This window comes from Antechinus flavipes, chromosome 3 (genome assembly GCF_016432865.1).
Source record: "Antechinus flavipes isolate AdamAnt ecotype Samford, QLD, Australia chromosome 3, AdamAnt_v2, whole genome shotgun sequence".
NCBI classification, from domain to species: domain Eukaryota; kingdom Metazoa; phylum Chordata; class Mammalia; order Dasyuromorphia; family Dasyuridae; genus Antechinus; species Antechinus flavipes.
In genome coordinates, this window is record NC_067400.1 from 511,133,546 (window position 1) to 511,151,776 (window position 18,231).

Genomic DNA, 18,231 nt, shown 5'->3' on the forward strand with positions numbered 1-18,231 from the left:
GCAATCCTCCTATCTTGGCAAACCAAGGGGAATCACCCAGGTACAGCTCATCCTGCCCATTCTGCTCCAGCAGCTGCTGGTGACTCCAGTCCTAACAGTATCTGACTCCAAAGCTGTAGCTGTTGAGGTGGGGTCAGGTACCATAGCCAGCATCCGCTTTGCTCTGCCACCAACAACTACCACTACTGGGAAGATGTTGGCACCAGCCTTTCTAGGGATTCCCATTTTTCAGCCAGTGCCCTCTTCCACATCTCACAAAGCTTAGTCAGTGCCCCCAGTTTAGGCCTGGCTCTCAGCAGGCCCTGCCAACTGCTGCTGTAAGGTCCTGGTGCCCCTGGAAGCACCTTGCATGATAGAATGGGGTAGGGATGGCATCCAACTTCTGCCCTTGGAGAAGCCATCCTTCTGTGTTCCAGTTGTGTAAGTTATTGGCTGTGCAATTTTATGCAAGTTATCTTATCTCGGTTTGCCCCAGTTTCCTGATCTGTAAAGAGAAAAATAATAATGGTACCAACCTCCTAGAGTTTTGTGAGATCAAAATGATATAATGGTTGTAAGATACTTAACACTATGACTGGCTTATGCTTATGCTGTACATAGACATACATATGTATATAATATATAAATTGTTCCTGGAAAAGTATTATTGTTACAAGTTTGCTGATTTCTTTCTGCTGTCAATAGAAAAAACAGTGGACTAAACTGAAGTGTCATTGGTATGATGCAGGTAATAAGAAGTTAGTGTAATAGAAATAAACAGAAACTGTACCCTAAACCTGATAAGAGAGAAGGAAGAACCCTTTTCCCTCTATGTATTCCTTCCCCCACATCTTTTTAGAATACATTGCTATATAATATCTTCCCTTTCCCAAGAATCTAAATGCACTTATCTTCCAAGGGAAGATTGGTTCCCAGATTTATGAAGTTACTTATCCTCACAATACCTTTGCTAAATAAATGACTTAGCTAAATATGAATTGTATCTCTTGGCTGATTTTAATAGGATGCACACAGGAGAGGGTTAGTAAGTTACAGTTATAGTAATAACCATCTAAAAGTTATCACAGGCAGCAGCCACACTCTAGGAACTCAGTTGGTGAGTATGTGTACAAGTTGTGGAATAGATTAAAATGGGGGCTTTGTCTTACATCGATTGGGATCACTTATGGATTTTCAGGAATACTTTATATGGCACGCAACTTTTGTATTCTAGTTTTATAGAAACCTATTAGAAAATATGAAATTTTTTCTTTTGTTTCAGAATGTAATTAGATGATTAGTTTTCCTTTACAATTTATACTAAGTTTTTTGAGTTAACTTTTGTTTAGCTTAATATTTAAGTACTAATATATAGGGTATTATTGCATCATTATGAGTTCGGAAAATAATATGCGGAATATGGATGTTATGTCCTTATCATATGATTTGGTGCCTAGCATTTTTCCTAGAATACATTCTGGGAACTTATTTATGTTCACTTTCTATTGGCCTAGAAATCCTGAGTAATCAAATCCAAAGACTAAAAAGGTTTTGGGAAGTCCTACATTTCTTTGGAGATTTTCTTAGTTTTTAAAATTTTCTTTTAAATTTGTCTGCTTGGCTAATCGTGTGGTAGATCTGGTGGTAACTTTGGCATTAGAAAGCCTATATTCAAATACTGCCTCCAGTAATCACTGTGTGACTTATGGTTCACCACTTAGCTTCCCTATTAGTAAGATGTGGAGACTGGATCAGATGGCTTTTGAGGTGGCTCTCCAGCTCCAACTCCATTATTCCACAATTGTATGTAAGTAAGTAGATTCTAATAGTTTATGCAGTTGTTCACACTTATTATTCTGTATCCCAAAGAAAGGAGGGAAACATTTTTCTCATCTCTTCAAGGATTCTACTGGTAAAACATGACCTAACCTATAAACCTATCTTAAGTCAGTATAGGTATAAGATCTTGATCTGTAATTTCACTTATATGGAAACTCCCAGATTAAAAAAAAACTTTACTAATTTAGGTCAGCATTATATATATACACATATACATAAATATATACTAATATGCCCCTATATATGTGTGTGTGTGTGTGTGTGTGTGTACAGAGGGAGAGAGAGAGAGAGAAAAAGGAGAGAGAGAGAGAAAGAAAGAAAGAGAGAGAAGAGAGAGAGAGAGAGAGAGAGAGGAAAAGGGGAAGAGAGAAAGAGAGAGAGAGGAAGAGGGAGGGAGGGAAGGAGAAAGAAACGGAGGGAGGAAGGGAAAGGAGTCTTAATGAATTGGCTAAAGCTCTGAGAATATATGTGAATTGCCCAGAGTCCCATAATGTGATGTTTTAGAGATGCAATTTGAATCCAGATCTTTCTGGTCCAGTCTCTATTGACTATATCATGGCCATCTCTACAAATGTATTTCTCTACCATATCTCCATCTCCATTTCTATCTCTACTTCCATCTCTAGCTCTGTCTCTATCATCTACCTATATTAATATGTATTTATACATAGGTATATATACAGAATTACATACAAAATACATACATACATACATACAAACACAAGATTATTTGAAGAAGAGAATGCTATGGATATTTAAGGAAACCACTGCCTCTCCCTCATACTTTTCTCACATTTTATTCTTTCCAATTAATTCAAACAATATTTTCCAATTTCCTTTTTTCATTCAAACCCTTAATTGCCAAGTATTAAGATCTCAGACTCAAAGCCAGAAGGGATGGCAAGGATACAATGCAATCCAATCCTCCCACTACACAGTGAAACTGAGTCCAGTCAACCCACTTGTGGTCCAACTCCCCCATTTCCCATGAAACAGACCAGAGGTATCAGATGACATGTAAAGTTATATAGGCAAGTTTCAGAGTCAGGACTTGAACTTAATTCTTTCCTGTCCTCTCCTTCTCAATGAAAGGATTTTGGAAAATTTCTGGTCCTATCCCTTCATTTTACAGATAATAGAGAAATTTAGACTGAGAAAATTATTTGCCTAAGGTCAAGCAGTGGAAAGAGAACAACTATAATCCAAATTTTCCACTTTTGGCACAAAATACCAAAATGGCTATACCACAGTGTCTTTTCAGGAACTTTGCTGCTGACACCCATCTCCCTTCAAATTTATACCTTTGCTTTGTTCTTGCTCCTTCTTTTTCCTAGTACCACACAAAACTGCCCCAGGCAGATGATTATTTTCTTCAAGATGTCTCTTGGATCCCCTCTAAGTTGGACCCCCTCAATTCAGACATTATCACTACAATTTACCTGTAATGAGACTCTGACTTTATTTGCCCAATCTACACATGAATTAGCAAATTGGGCTCCCAGAAGAAGGCTAACTATCTCTTTCTCTCAGTTTTGTAGGGTATCCCTGGGGGTTAGGGATGATTCCCTAATGTTATTGACTTGTGCTATCATGTTCTAACCAAAATCAATTGCCAGTGATTAGCACTCCAGTATCATCTGCCAAATTAACATTGATTAGCTACTTGCAAAAGAATATTTCCTGAGATGTAGAAAGAACAGAAAAGCAAACATTTCTTCTCAACACCTGGGGAGCACACACTCTCCCATACCATTTAGATCCTTGAGGACAGGTGACTTCAAACTTAAAGCAATTTCTACATGGCATTTATCCCACCAAGTTCACTTCTAAATTTAGCATAGCTGATGGATAAATCACTGTAGCTCCCTCTTGACTACCTTTTATCTATGCCAAATCAAACAAGTTGTTTAGGAGTTTTCTTCTCACTGTCTGGGCTGATTTAAAAATCTGGCATAGACTGATGCTCCCAGATGTCTGATGGCTCATTACTCTATCCTTTCAAAGCTCATAATAGTCTTTCACCTAAATAAATCCAGTGAAGAAGAAATACAAAGAGACAGACAGCACAAAGGCCTGTATTCACAGGCCATACATAATACCCAAGAGGGAAGAATCTGAGGCATTTCTTCCTCCAGAAACTTACAGCATATTTCTCTTACTTGAATACTCCCAGAAAGGAAAGGTATAATTCTGTTCTTTCAGTGATCCTCTTCTTTTTCCCAATCTAGATAAAACTTCATCTTTTTTCCTCTTTTGCTTTCCTTTCCAGTCTCAGCTTATTTTGAACTTTTAGCATTCCTGATTCTGTTTTAAAAGCATCATCCTAAATGGATAGATAAAGCATTTATTCAGCACTTACCATATTATAAGCACTATGCTACATGCTGGGAATACAAATACAAGCAAGGAAGATAGTTTCTACTCTCAAGGAATTTACATTCTAATGAGAGAAGAATATATAAAAGCAAAATGCAAAGGAGGTTTTGGTGGAGGGTAAAGCTACTGGTTAGGATATTAAAAAGTTGGTAGAGTAAGGAGTGGATCCAGGAGAGAAGTAAGCATGGATGTCTTAGATACCTCTTGAAATGGTTTGATGATTATCATATTTCAGTATTGTTTATGATCTAGTACTTCTAGGTCCTCTTTCTAACCAGTTGTTTTTTCATTATTTCCCATGAGATTATTGACATTTTGTTTTTTTAGATAAATTTTGTATTATTTTTCTAGTTCTATAAAATAATAATTTTCTAGTTTATGACACTGAATAAATTAATTTATGCATTATTGTAATGAAAAATTAAAATTTCCTTAATTATTTAGGTTCGTCTTTATTTATGTAAAGAGTGCTTTGTAGGTATGTTCATACAGTTTTTGAGCATAAAGTTTTTAACTTAGCGGAGAAAATAAGTCATATGAAATAGTGACCTTTGTATTCCACGCAAGCTCATAATGCTATAAAAGTTTATCTCATCATCTCCAGGGCCCATGGTCCTTTGGGTTTTCTATATACCCTCTCCAAGAGAAGGTAGAAAGAACAGATACAGCTCTTAGGAGGTGAAGCTCAGAGGCAGTAGAAGTGGGTAAATCAGAGGAAATCAGTTTTACCATTTCTCTTGAAGGAAGGGTAAAAAAAACATTGCTCAATCAATCTTCCTCTTAGAGTGACGTCTGCTGGGTTATGATGTATCCTTACTTATTCTTCCTCTGAACCCTTGAAAATCTGCTTTTAAGAAATCCAGAGTTAATGTCATGGATTTCTTCTTTCTCCATCACAAACACAGGGAGTGTGCAATCACTTATCCCCAGCATTTCCATCATTTCTACTTCATCAACCAATTCCCTCCTTTTAGGGAGAATAAGATCTAGTATAATGTTTCCTTCGGTTGATTCCTCCACTTTTTGAATGAAGAAATTATCATTAAGAAAAGTCAATAAGTTGTTAGTTGCTATGCTTTTGACAGAAAGAAAGCTCCAACAGATGTTTATATAATTGAAGCCTTCCATCATCACTATATCAGGCCTCTATTTCAGGCTTATGATCTATTTCCTAGTCTCCTCATCTATTTTCTTGTTCTGTCCAGGTGTTCTGTAAAATGTTTTGATGACAAAATTGATTCTGTTTCTCTTTCGATTGATCTTTTTACTCAGATGCCCTCCACCATGCTTTTCCCATATGGTTACTAGATTCCTTCACATAAGTATACCTTCTTAAATTACAGTGATAGACCTCTCTACCTTCTACATAGTCTGTCTGTTTTGAATAAAGTGACCCATTCCGATTCATATTCTAGTATGAATTTCATTCTACCAAGTCTCAGTGGCAACTAAGAAGCTACATTTACTTTCTATAATTAAGACTTCTTGTTCCTCTTTGTTTGTTAATGAAAACTTTGGGTATCTCAATATATACCTATGAAGCTATGAGTTTGACTGTTTGTACCTCACTTGGATTATTTTGTCCCATGAATCATGATTTTTATTTTTTCATTACAATTTTTCTCTATTGTTGCTAGCTTGGAATTGCTGTTTTTTCCCCTCACTAATATTTTTATTTTAAACCTATTCTGTTTATATTTGCATGACCCAAGGTAGTATTTATGAAATATACTCCATCTCTGGGCAGTAGATTAATGTTATCCTGATATTTTATGACAAGGTTCTCATATTTTATGACAATCATTCTCAACAACCACCTTCTTAGCCAGTGTTCACTTTTGAAATAAAAGTTTCTCTTCTGCAATTTTTCCCTTTTTCTTTTCCTTGGCTTCAAAGGATAGTAATGATTTAAAAAAATCACAAATTCTGCTATTATCTTCAGCTTCTTGCCCATGACTTTATTATCTTTCACAATGTTTTCTTATTCCCTAATGGGCTGGCTTTTTGTCAAAGCATACACCTTGCTTGCTTATTTAAGCTATCTGCAGTATATGCTTGGACTTGGCCTTTTAAAGAAGATCAGAGACAGATATATAGAATATCTAAAAAGAGAAACACTAAGGAGAGAACTTCATAGATATATGGATTTGACCCACTAGAGAGGAAAATACAATATAAAATAGAAATATAATATAAAAAATAAAAATATAATTAAATATAATCTGCCCTCATCCAAAGAATCCTGCATATTCTGCATATAGAGGTAGTGGTGAAGAGGTGAGAAAAGTCTGAACTAAGTCAGGAGAAACAGAAAATCAGGCTGGCCCAGTGAAAACATTGTGACAAAATAATGCAGTTATTCTTGGGCCAAGTTTGCTTTGCCCATTGAAAATTTATGCTAGTGGGAAAAATGAACAGCTTTAGCAAAGTTGCAGAATATGAAATAAACATTTACATACAAATCATCAACATTTCTCTATATCACTGACAAAGTCTAGCATAAAATACTTGGGGGTCTACTTGCCAAGACAAATCCAAAAACTATAGGAACATAATTATAAAACACTTCTCACACAAATAACATCAGATCTAAACAATTGGAAAAATATTAATTGCTCAGGGGTAGCCTGATAAAATATAATAAGATAACATTTCTGCCTAAATTGGTCTTCTTGTTCAGGGCCATACCAATCAAACTGCCAAAAATTTATTTTATAGAACTAGAAAAAATAATAACAAAATTCTTCTGGAAGAACAAAAGATCAAGAATACCAAGGGAATTAATGAAAATAAAATACAAAGCATAGTGGCTTAGCAGTACCAAACTTAAAACTATATTACAAAACAGCAGTCACCAAAACCATTTTGTACTGACTAAGAAATAGTGTTGTATCAATGGAATAGATTAAATACATATGACAAAATAATCAAGGCCTCTAGTAATCTAGTATTTGATACCACCCTCCCTCCCTCCTCCCCCCCCCCCCCCCCAGCTTCTCGAGTAAGAACTCACTATTTCACAAAAATTTCTGGGAAAATTGGAAAATGATATGTCAAAAACTCAGCATAGACCTACATCTCATACCTCATATCAAAATAAGGTCAAAATGGGTACATGATTTGATTATAAAGGATGATACCATAAACAAATTAGGAGAACAAGGGATAATTTATCTATCAGATCTTGGAGAAGAGAGGAATTTATGACCAAAGAAGACCTAGATTACATTCTCAAAGGCAAAAAGGACAACTGTTAAATCCGGGCTAGCTCCCTGGAGGCCTCAGCATCAGCCAGAGTTAGGAAAAATAGAAGTCCTTGGTCTTTAAGGGGAGAAGCAGGCAAACTGCCAGGAGTTTAGCCAAAGCTCTCTTCTTGATTCTGGAGCCCAGAATCTCCACCTTTCTCTTCCTCCTCCTGCTGCAAAGTGAGTCTGGCTTGTCTAATCCCACACTCTAATCCTTGCCTACGATTATCTTAACATCAAACATTGAGCCAGCACCAATGATGAGAAGAGCCATTTTTCCAAACATATGCTAATAGAGTCATTGTCTCATAGCGAATAAGTAATTAGCCTTAAGTACTCAGTTGTCTGATTTAAGCACACCTTTTTGGACTTTCAGCCCTTTACATCTCCAGCTTTTGTTTTAGAACACAGGTGGTCACGACCCCTGACTTCTCAGGGAGGTGAGAACTCCAAAAAGGAGATGATCACCCCTCCCCCCCCCCCCCCGACTTCTCAAGACAGGAGATGAAAAGCACCAAAGGGAAGTGGGGGTTGCTAGTGGGTTTCTGGGATGAAAGGTCTTATTAGAAACAGGTATGCACAAACCTATCAGCATGGGAGGTATATTACACAAGCACATAGCAATAATGCACAGGCTATTAGTGATGACTCTCTCCACAGACAGTGCAGGCTCAATGTGGTGTAATAGATATGAATTGTATATGCAAGTAGTGGTATAACAAACAATATAAATCAACATGGTGTTGTAAAAGATTTCCAGAGGTCCTAGAAGGAGGGTATGTAAACAACAGTCACACATACGCCTCCTTCAGCAGCCAAGAGATAGTCCAAAACCAATCTATTCTCCATTACTTCATGTCTCATGGAATCCAGTGATCCCTGGAAATTTTTGAAGTCCTATAACAGTCTTTTTGTATGTTAGGGAATCCAATGATTCCAGCAGATTTTGAAGTCTTGCAACAGTCTTATCATGTCTCAGAGAATCCAATGATTCAGTCTCATTAACAATTTTTGATGTCCATGAGTCAATCGCCATAACTGCCATGTGTAATGGGCTGAAACTGAGCAGATAAACTGAGGTTCGGACAAGCAAGCACTTAAGGCTAATTACCAATTGGCCAATACTCTATTAGCATTTGCTTGGAAAATGTCCCTTCCTACCATTCTCTGCTGGTTCAATCTGTTGGCCTATAGAGAGATTTGGAGGAGGGATTAAAGGGTGGAGTAGGACAAGCGAGGAGACTCCAGGCGGGAGAAGAAAGAGGAGATTCCTGTGTCCACTCTCTCTCCTCTCCCTTCGACAAAGAATAAAGATCAAGAACTTTTGCTTATCCTGACTCTGAATGATTCTTAAGTATCCAGGGTGCTAAGATGGTCATTACAGCCATGCTTTTTCAGTGGTGGGCACAGTCAGCGACGGAACCACCTGATGTTTCTTGGGTCTTCTCCTTCATTTCAAGGGTCTGCTCCGTCTCTCTCTGATGGACAAGGCGAATATGGCTCGTTGGCACCCATCTGATTCCTTCTCCACCTGTAAAGATACAAGTAAACTCTCTCCCCCAAGCAGTTAATCTATCTGGTCCCTCCCATTTATCACTTTCTGGGTCTCTCCACATCACCTGGCAATTATCTAAAGATAGTGGAGCTGCTCACATTGGACACTGCCCTTTTGGTGGGTTATAAAACCTGTCTGCTGGAACCAGTGTATCTTTGTCAAAAATCAAGAAGTTAATAATATAAAGAGCTAAATTTAGAAGTTCTCCAGGATTATCTATGGCTCCCCTTTCTTTTGTTTCTGGAGAAGCGTCTTAATGTTTTTGTTTCTCCTTTTTACTATTGCCTGTCCTTGAGGATTAAAGGGTATGCCAGTGGTGTGTGAAATCTTATGCTATGCACAAAAGTGTGCAAAATGTTTAGAAGTATATGCAGGTCCATTGTCTGTTTTTATTGCTTGTGGCACACCCATAATTGCAAATGCTTGGATAAGGAATTCAGTGACCACTCGGGTTGTCTCTTTTGCTGCTGGTATTGCAAAAGTGAATCCTGAAAAGGTGTCTACTACAAGTGGATAAAAGACAGACAACCAAAAGATTTATAATGGGTCACATCCATTTGCCAGATTTCATTGGGTCTCAAATCACGAGGATAGGAGCATGAAAAGGGAGTCAAGTTGCACAGGCTTTTACTATGCTCCTAACTTCCACTCTTGTTATTCTAAATTGTAAACGTAAAGCTCCAGCAGCCTGATGATATTTAGAATGAGATTCTTGTGTTTCCTGAAATAAAGGAGTATTGGCCAACATAGTTGGAAGGCTATCTGCCTTTGAATTATCATCAAAAATGGGACCTGGAAGTCCACCTAAGAGTGCACATGCAAGATTTAAATCTTACCTGGATGCTTTCTCACTTGCTCTTGAAGTTCCTTAAAGAGCTGATACATATTGGAAGCTACAGATTTTATTTGAGTTGTGGCAATTCTTTGTACTACCTACTAAATAGGCCGAATCAGATATTATACACACACACACACACACACACACACACACACACACACCACACACACACACACACATATATATATATATATATATATATATGTATATATCTATCTCCTGGATAATAAGTAAGAGCTAGAATGATTGCATACAATTCATTCTGCTGAGTGGACTGAAAAGGAGTTCTGACTATTCTCTTTATAGTTAAGTCACAAGAGTATACAGCACAAATGTTATGTTTGAATGCATCTGTAAAGATAATTGATCCTTTAAGAGGAAATTTAGAAATCTTTTCTTCAAGAATCCATTGCCAATTATGTAATAGCTGGGTTATCTTTGATGGAGACCCGTGTATAAGATTTGGAGATATGGCCAATAAATTCTGCCACTCTGGGATGATTTCACAGCATACATTGATTTGTTCATTGGTATAAAAGGTATATATTTTGTCAGGTCTTATTCCATATAATTGTACTGCTTGCTTAATGGCCTTTAATAAAATTCTAGCCATAAGCACTGGGTAAGGAGTAAGGCTTTGTTATGGTTGTGCTGGGAAGTTCACTCTATCACACTGTCTTTTTGATGAAGGACAGCTGTGGTTGCCTTTTTTTCTAGGAAAAAAACTGATATTTCCACGGATTTTTGAGTGACTCAACCACATTGGATAGAGCCAGTTCAACTTCTCTCAAAACCTCTTGATCTTTTTTTGTAAGTTGACATGGTGAGTTTAAAGCACTGTCTCCCCTTAAAATGTAATACAATGGTTACAATTGATAGGGAGTCAAGCCTAACACTGGATGTATCCATTAGATATCTTCTATCAATTTCTGAAAGTCATTTAAGGTGTTTAGCTTCTCTGTTCTTAAGGAAAGCTTTTGTACTGTAAGCACCTTAGGGTATACTTCATATCCTAAAAATTGAAAAGGAGCATGTTTTTGAATTTTTTCTGGAGGCGTATCCAATTTGTAGTTCCTTATTGTTTCTATGGTCTTTTGTAGATATGCTTCTAACATTTGTTCCTCAGTGCACATCCCAATATATCATCCATGTAATGTAATAACATTTCTTCTGGAAATGCTTTTCCTACTGGAGTAAGAGCAGCAGCAACATACATTTGACACATAGTAGGGCTGTTTTTCATTCCCTGTGGCAAAACTGTCCATTCATATCTTTTATAAGGCTCAGCTAAGTTAACGCTGAGCACTGAAAAGGCAAATCTTTTTATATCCTCCTTTCTAGAGGGATAGAATAGAAACGATCCTTAACCCAAGATGCCATTCTCTAGGCAATTGAGTAGTAGATGGAAGTCCAGGCTGAACAGTTCCCATAGTTTCCATCTGTTCATTTACTTTTCTTAAATCAGTCAACGTCCTCTATTTTTCCAGATTTCTTTTCTTTTCTTTTCTTTCTTTCTTTTTTTTTCTTTTCTTTTCTTTTTTTTTTTTTTTAACAACAAATACGGGGGAATTCCAATGATTTAGAGAAGGTTGTTAAGTGTCCTTGGTCAAGTTGCTCCTGTACTATATCTAATAAGGCCTGAATTTTATTTTTAGCTAAGGGCCACTGTTCTATCTACACTGGTATATCAGTTTTCCATTGAATAGGAACAGGTGAAAGTGTTGGCAGGCCTTTAACAGCAGCCCTGCCTAAAAAGCCAAAGTACTCATTTGTAATCCTAACTGTTGTAAAATGTCTCTTCTCCACAGATTGATGGGGATTTTTTTCAACTATAAAAGGAGTAAAAACTCTTGTTTCATCTTCAAAAGTCCATCTCAAAAGGGTAGCACTAACTTCAGCTGCTATTGATCCTCCTATGCCAGACATGTAGATAGGTGTCTGCCTTAATCTTTGGCCAGTGACTGGGCCAGTTGGCACCTCTAATGACTGTATGATCTATACCAGTGTCTACCAATCCTTCTAATGGTATGCCATTTACATAGATAATGAGCATAGGATGGTCAGCTGTAACTGCTGCAGTTTAGAATATTCCTGGATTCTGTTGCTTGGAGTCAGAATCTGCGCAACTATCACCAGATTGCTTGTTATGAGTCTGTATGAGTAAACCTGATGCTGCTACTTCTCCTGTGTGATAAGTCACACATTGTCTACTTATTTTAGTGACTGGGATATCTACACATTCCCCAGTTCCCCACATCAGTGTGTGGATGGACACTGTTTTGTAAGTGCTCTCAGGAGGTGAAATGGTCGAGCCTACTGTGCTTGGAGGCAAGGTTTCCATAGGCTGGAGAGGAACAGATTTCACCTCTCCAGAGAATATCTCAGTATTCCCAGCTGCATACAACTCTATTTTCCCCAATTGTAATACCTTTCTCTCATCAGGTTGCTTCCTTGCTGATTGATTGTGTAATCCCTTTTTCCCATCAGATTGCTTTTTGGATGACTGGTCATGTCTGAGTACTGAACTTCTAAATGCTGTCTGGGTGTAGCATCAGCTGCCATCATGCCCGAGTATTTTTTGTTTTGGGCTTGGGGCTGGGCCCCTCATCCCGTTACCTTGAATCAGTTTACAATCTGATGCCCAATGGAAGCTTCTATTGCATTTTGGATATGGGATTTTGGGTCTTGTTCTCCCACCTGTTTTCTCACTCTGTCTCTATGCCAACATTGAGCTTTCAGATGCCCTACTTTACCACACTGAAAGCATTGATGAGTCTCTCTGGAAGTCTCTTGCCAGAAGAGACCCTGTCTCCCCATGTTCAGATCTTGGGAAGTCTGCATCATAGCCTGGGTATAAAAGGTATTTTTGCCCACTGTGGCACAGCATCTTATGATCTCCTCTAAAGAAGCATCCTTGTGTAGTCCTAGTATAATTCTTCTACAAACCTTATTAGCATTTTCTTTAGCAAGTTGCCTTATCATAATGTCTGTTACTGCATTTTCACCAATAGTTCGTATTATAGTTGTCTGCAAATATCCCCCAAAATCAGCAAAGGGTTCATTTGGCCCTTATGTTATTTTTGTGAAGACCTCTCTTCTGTCCTGTTTACTTGGGATAAAACCCCATGCTTTGAAAGTGGCAGAAGCAATTTGCTCATATACTGCTATGGGGTAATTAATCTGTGCAAATGTCTGCATAAGAACCTACACCTGTTACTTGGTCACAGATGACTGGAGGATTAAGTCCACTTTGTCTATTTTGTTGGGCTTGTATCCTACAGAGCTCACTATATTCAGAAAGCCATAACAAGTTTTGTTCAGGTTCTAAGTATGTTTTTGCTATAGATTTCCAGTCCCTAGGGGTGAAGACTTCATAAGCCAAATTCTGTAATAACATCTTAACATAAGATGATGTAGCCCCATAAAGAATGCAAGCCTTTTTTAGGTCTTTGATAATTTCTAGATCAAAAGGAGTGTATCTTTTGCTTTCTTGATCTGAAGAGTCAAGCTGTTCAATCACAGGATACATTTCTATTCTCAAATCAGCTGTATTCTGCCCTTGCTCTTTGGCTTTAAGTAATGCCTTTTGTAACAGAGTCATAGAAGGGGGTGATTGCTGGGGGAGATGTGCTAGTGATATCACTGCCTCTCCCATTCTTCCTCTCTCCAGCCAGAAAGGTGAAGTCGATGGGGGAGGGTTAAGAACCTGCTCTGGTGTAGGCGGAGTTGAAATGGGCTATGAGAATGAGAATCACTAGGCCCTTCAAGTCCACTTAATTCCTCATGCCCTCTAGTGATATTGCCATTAATCTGTCCTTTGTCTTCCTCTTTTTCCTCACACTTCCTCATCTAGCTGTTCTTAAAACTTTTCTTTTTTCTAGAATTTGTGGGATTCTTTAAAGCCAATTGTATTAAGTGTACATATAGAATGTTTTCTTAGAAATTGAATCAGGACCTTTATCATGGTAATATTCACATAGTTGATCTCCTATTAGTTTCTAATTATCTGCCTCTATTTCTCCTTCCTTGATGAACCAAGGCGACGTGTTTTCTAATGTATCCAAGAGTCCACCAATCTACTCCCAAATTACAAACAAACCTTGTCTCTTTGTCAATCTAAGTATGCTTTCTATAGAGTTCCCTTGGGTTGGGGGCAGGGGTGGGCATGGGGAGAATCTTTTCCTAATATCTGCCCCATTTCAGCTAGAAAAAGCTACTAGTTTAGCTCTTAATAAAGTATGTTCCCTGTCTGTCTATTAAAATACTCACCCTATTTTTTGGTCACAGGGACTTGTTCAGTGAAATTAGGGTTCTCGGTTCACACATTGAGCACCAAAATATTAAGTCTGGAATAGGTCTCTGGAGGCCTCAGGATCAGCCAGAGTTCAGATAAGTAAAAGTCCTTGGTCTTTAGGGGGAGAAGCAGGCAAACTGCCAGGAGTTTAGCTAAAGATCTCTTCTTGATTCTGGAGTCCAGAATCTCCATCTTTTTCCTCCTCATCCTATCACCAAGTGAAATCTTGCCTCTCTCACTCCACTCTCTACTCCTTGCCTACAATTATCTTAACATCAAACATTGAGTCAGCACCAATAGTGAGAAGAGCCATTTTTCCAAACATATGCTAATAGAGTCATTGTCTTATAGCGAATAGGTAATTAGCCTTAAGTGCTCAGTTGTCTGATTCAAGCACACCTTTTTGGAGTTTCAGCCCTTTACAGACCACTTTGATTATGTTAAATTAAAACATTTTTGCACAAATAAAACTTAACAAAAACAAGACTAAAATGGAAGTATGAAGATGGGAAAAAATCTTTATAGCTAGTGTTTCTGATAAAGGTCTCATTTCTAAAATACATAAAGAATTATGTTAAATTTATAAGAATACAAGTCATTCCCCAAGGATATAAATAGTTTTCAGATGATGAAATTAAAGTCATCTATAGTTATATGAAAAATGCTCTAACTCACTTTTGATTAAGTAAATACAAATTAACACTACTCTAAGATACCACTACACACCTCTCAGATTGGCTGAGATGATAGGAAAAGATAATAATAAATGTTGGAGGGGATGTGAGGAAATTGGAACTAATACATTGTTGGTTGAGTGGTAAAATGATCCAACCATTCTGAAGAGCAATTCAGAACTATGCCGAAAGAGCTATTAAAAAAAGTTCTTTTATATATATAATTTTATATATGTAATATATATAAATTCATATATATGTTTTTTTTGTGGTGGCAAAGAATCGGAAAATGAGTACATGTCTATCAATTGGGGAATGGCTGATAAGTTGTAGTATATGAAGGTGATGGAATATTATTATTCTATAAAAATGACGAACAAGCTGATTTTAGAAGGATCTGGAAAAAATTATATGAACTGATGCTGAGTGAAACAAATAGAACCAGGAATACGTTGTACACAATAACAGCAAGAATGTGAGATGACCAACTATGAAAGACTTGGTTCTTCTTAGTGCTCCTGTGATACTAAGCAATCCCAATAGACTTTGGACAGAAAATGTCATCTACATCCAGAAAAAGAACTAAGGAGACTGAGTAAATCAACACATACTACGTTCACTTTTTTTTCGGTTTTTTTTTTTTTAATCTCTCCCATGGTTTTCCCATTTTGCTCTGATTTTTCTCTCCCAACATGATTCCTAAAGCAATATATGTTCAAAATAAATAAATATACCCGAAAAAAAATTATGGACAAAGTATAAATAGGTAGAAAGAAACAGTATCTTGATGTGAAAGAGCAACATATATCTTGCCCTTCATTGGCACTATGAGTTATGTAGAATATTTAGTTCAGGTCCAAAGAGAACAACTTATTCTCCTCAATGCATTTCTATAGAGGGAAGTAAAAGTTCAGAATTTTGGTAGCAAAGTATATATTACAAAACAATTAGCCTGAACCTTATTAAGTACTAAGAAAGGAAAACTATAATTTGATAACTTAAAATGAAATCTTGAAAGATTCCCATGACTTTAAAATTAGGGATAATAAAGAGAGGGGAATAAGGGGCACATCTTATGATTTTAGTAGATGAACTCAAATAAATAGCACATGGTTATGCAGTAGTAATTAGAAGCAGTAAAATGATGTTCTTTGACCCAGGAAATAGGATGATATTGTAGCAAAGTTTACCAGAATTTGTAAGTATAAAGAAGCTGAATAAAGATGCATTAAAGAGGAGCTTTTAATTGCAATCCATTTCTCCTATCTAATGAGAATCATGATAGCTATTGTCTACAGATTGGTCACTACTTTTCCTTAATATATGGCTCACATTTTTTTTTTTTCTCTCCTCCCCAACTCTTGCCTTCATATTAAGGAACTTCAACATAACTCTCAAACAGCTGAACTACTCAGTTCCTCCACCTTGTTTTTCTCATGACCCTACCTCAGTCACACACATTTATAATATTGTACACTCAATCTTGCCATTATTCACAAATAGGAAGATTATCTGGCTAGTTATCTTTTCCCAGAAGTTCTTATAGGTAGTGGCTTTTATAATCAGAAAGCATGCTAGAAGAGAGGATCTTATGGTCAGTAGTTGACAGTTTCCTCCTTATCCCCTAATTACAACTCCTCCCCCCACTCCGGCCCAGCCATTTTCCTTAGAAGATTCCATTAGTCAACCACTCAACCTCAAGAAAAAAGGGAGTCTAACCACCAAGAGTAGAGAAAGGAACTTAAACTCTGTTGGAAGCATAAGGGAACATTTCCTGTAGGCTAAGAAGGTAATGCATAAAATATACTTTGAAGAAAGTGAGGGATTCTTTGGAGAGATAAGAGTAATTTATAAGCACAGAGAGAGAAAAATCTTAGAGATGGAAGATGGAGTGCCATGTGTGCAGAGCAGAAAGAATGCCAGTTTGGCAGGACTTTAAGAGTGTAGGAAAGTACAAAATATCCCCAAAGATTTAGTTGTGTTTTAAACTAGTAGTTTTAAACATATAAATGCTAAAAACTTGCAAAAAAGCCAGATTAGATTAATTATTTAAACAAAAATATTGATTTTTACTAAAATTTTAATATAACCACTGGCTTGTGTTATACAGTGTTTAAAAAAAAAAACAACAAAAAAAACTTTGTAAAACTCTCATCAGCTGCTGCTTTGTAATTGAAAGGATTGCATTTTTAGTCCAATTTTAAGATCATCCAAAGAATAAAGTTTTGGTACCAATATAACAATTTTGACATGACCCCACAAGAAAAAGTCCAATAGAAATAGACCTTTAAGATAACCTTAAATGTCAGATATGACAGACAGTGTGACATTTCAACAATTTCTCAGGTAATGAGGAAGAACTAAGATAAAGATAATATGCATTCAAATTAGGTGCCTACTTAGATGTTAGCTTGGTTGGAACATTGGTCTGGATCTACTCTTCACTACTCAAATGAAACATTGAGTATCATAGTCTACCACTTCTCACTTCAAACCATGGCCAATCCAGCAAGAATCTAAATTTAAGTCATTTTGATCAAAAGGTTTCCATTCCTAGGACAGACCTCCTATATTTTCCTATAAAAAGGTAATTTATGAAAATGACAGGATAAAAAGATGTGGGGAGCCGGCACTAATCTACAGGTGATAAAGCCACATTCCTAAGACTCCTCTAACCTTGAACAGACATCTAGATGCCTCCTGGAGCTTCCTACATCATCAAAGGCCGCTGGTCAACTCCTCTTTCGGCGGGAAACAAATCCTTTGTCTAGGGGTCCCCTCTGTACTGAGTTTGCACGACCCCCACTCCCTCACAAACCACCATAAATACTTGTACTTTTGCCCACAATAAACGAGACTTGATCAGAAAGCCTGCCTTGTCTCCAATTCTGCGCGTCTCTTGTCTCGCCCTTCCTCTACTCTTTTCGCAGGGCCTTTTTACACACACTGTCCAGCAGGTTCTGGACAAAAAGATATCAAGTCATATAAAATATGTTCACATTAGCCATGTTTCAAAAAAGCAAGAGAAATCTTTCTCTCTCTCTTTTTCTCTCTTTTTCTCTTTCTCTTTCTCTCTTTCTTGGCAATTGGGGTTGGGGTTAAATGACTTGCCAGGGTCACACAGCTAGGAAGTATTAAGTATCTGAGGTCAGATTTGAACTCAGGTCCTCCTGACTTCAGGGCTGGTGCTCTATCCACTGTCCCTTGCTTGCTATTTCTTACAGCACATAAATATTTTTTCCTTTTTCTTTGATCTCTTTGTGATACAAACTTAGTAGTGTTATTGTTAAGTCAAAGATAAACATAGTTTTTTTTAGCCTTTTCCACACTAATATTTCACGTTAGACTTATTACCCTTGTCTTCTATTACCTGCCCAAGGTCCTTGAAGTTCCTTGTGATGAAGTCCTGAATGGTATTTTGGACAAAGAGA

General features: G+C 37.2%; 1 pseudogene; it reads left to right on the forward strand.

Annotated features, from left to right (window-relative positions):
* Positions 1–368: 368 nt before the first annotated feature.
* The window catches only part of LOC127557361 (NXPE family member 4-like), a 95,226-nt pseudogene continuing 77,363 nt past the window's right edge, over positions 369–18,231 (forward strand).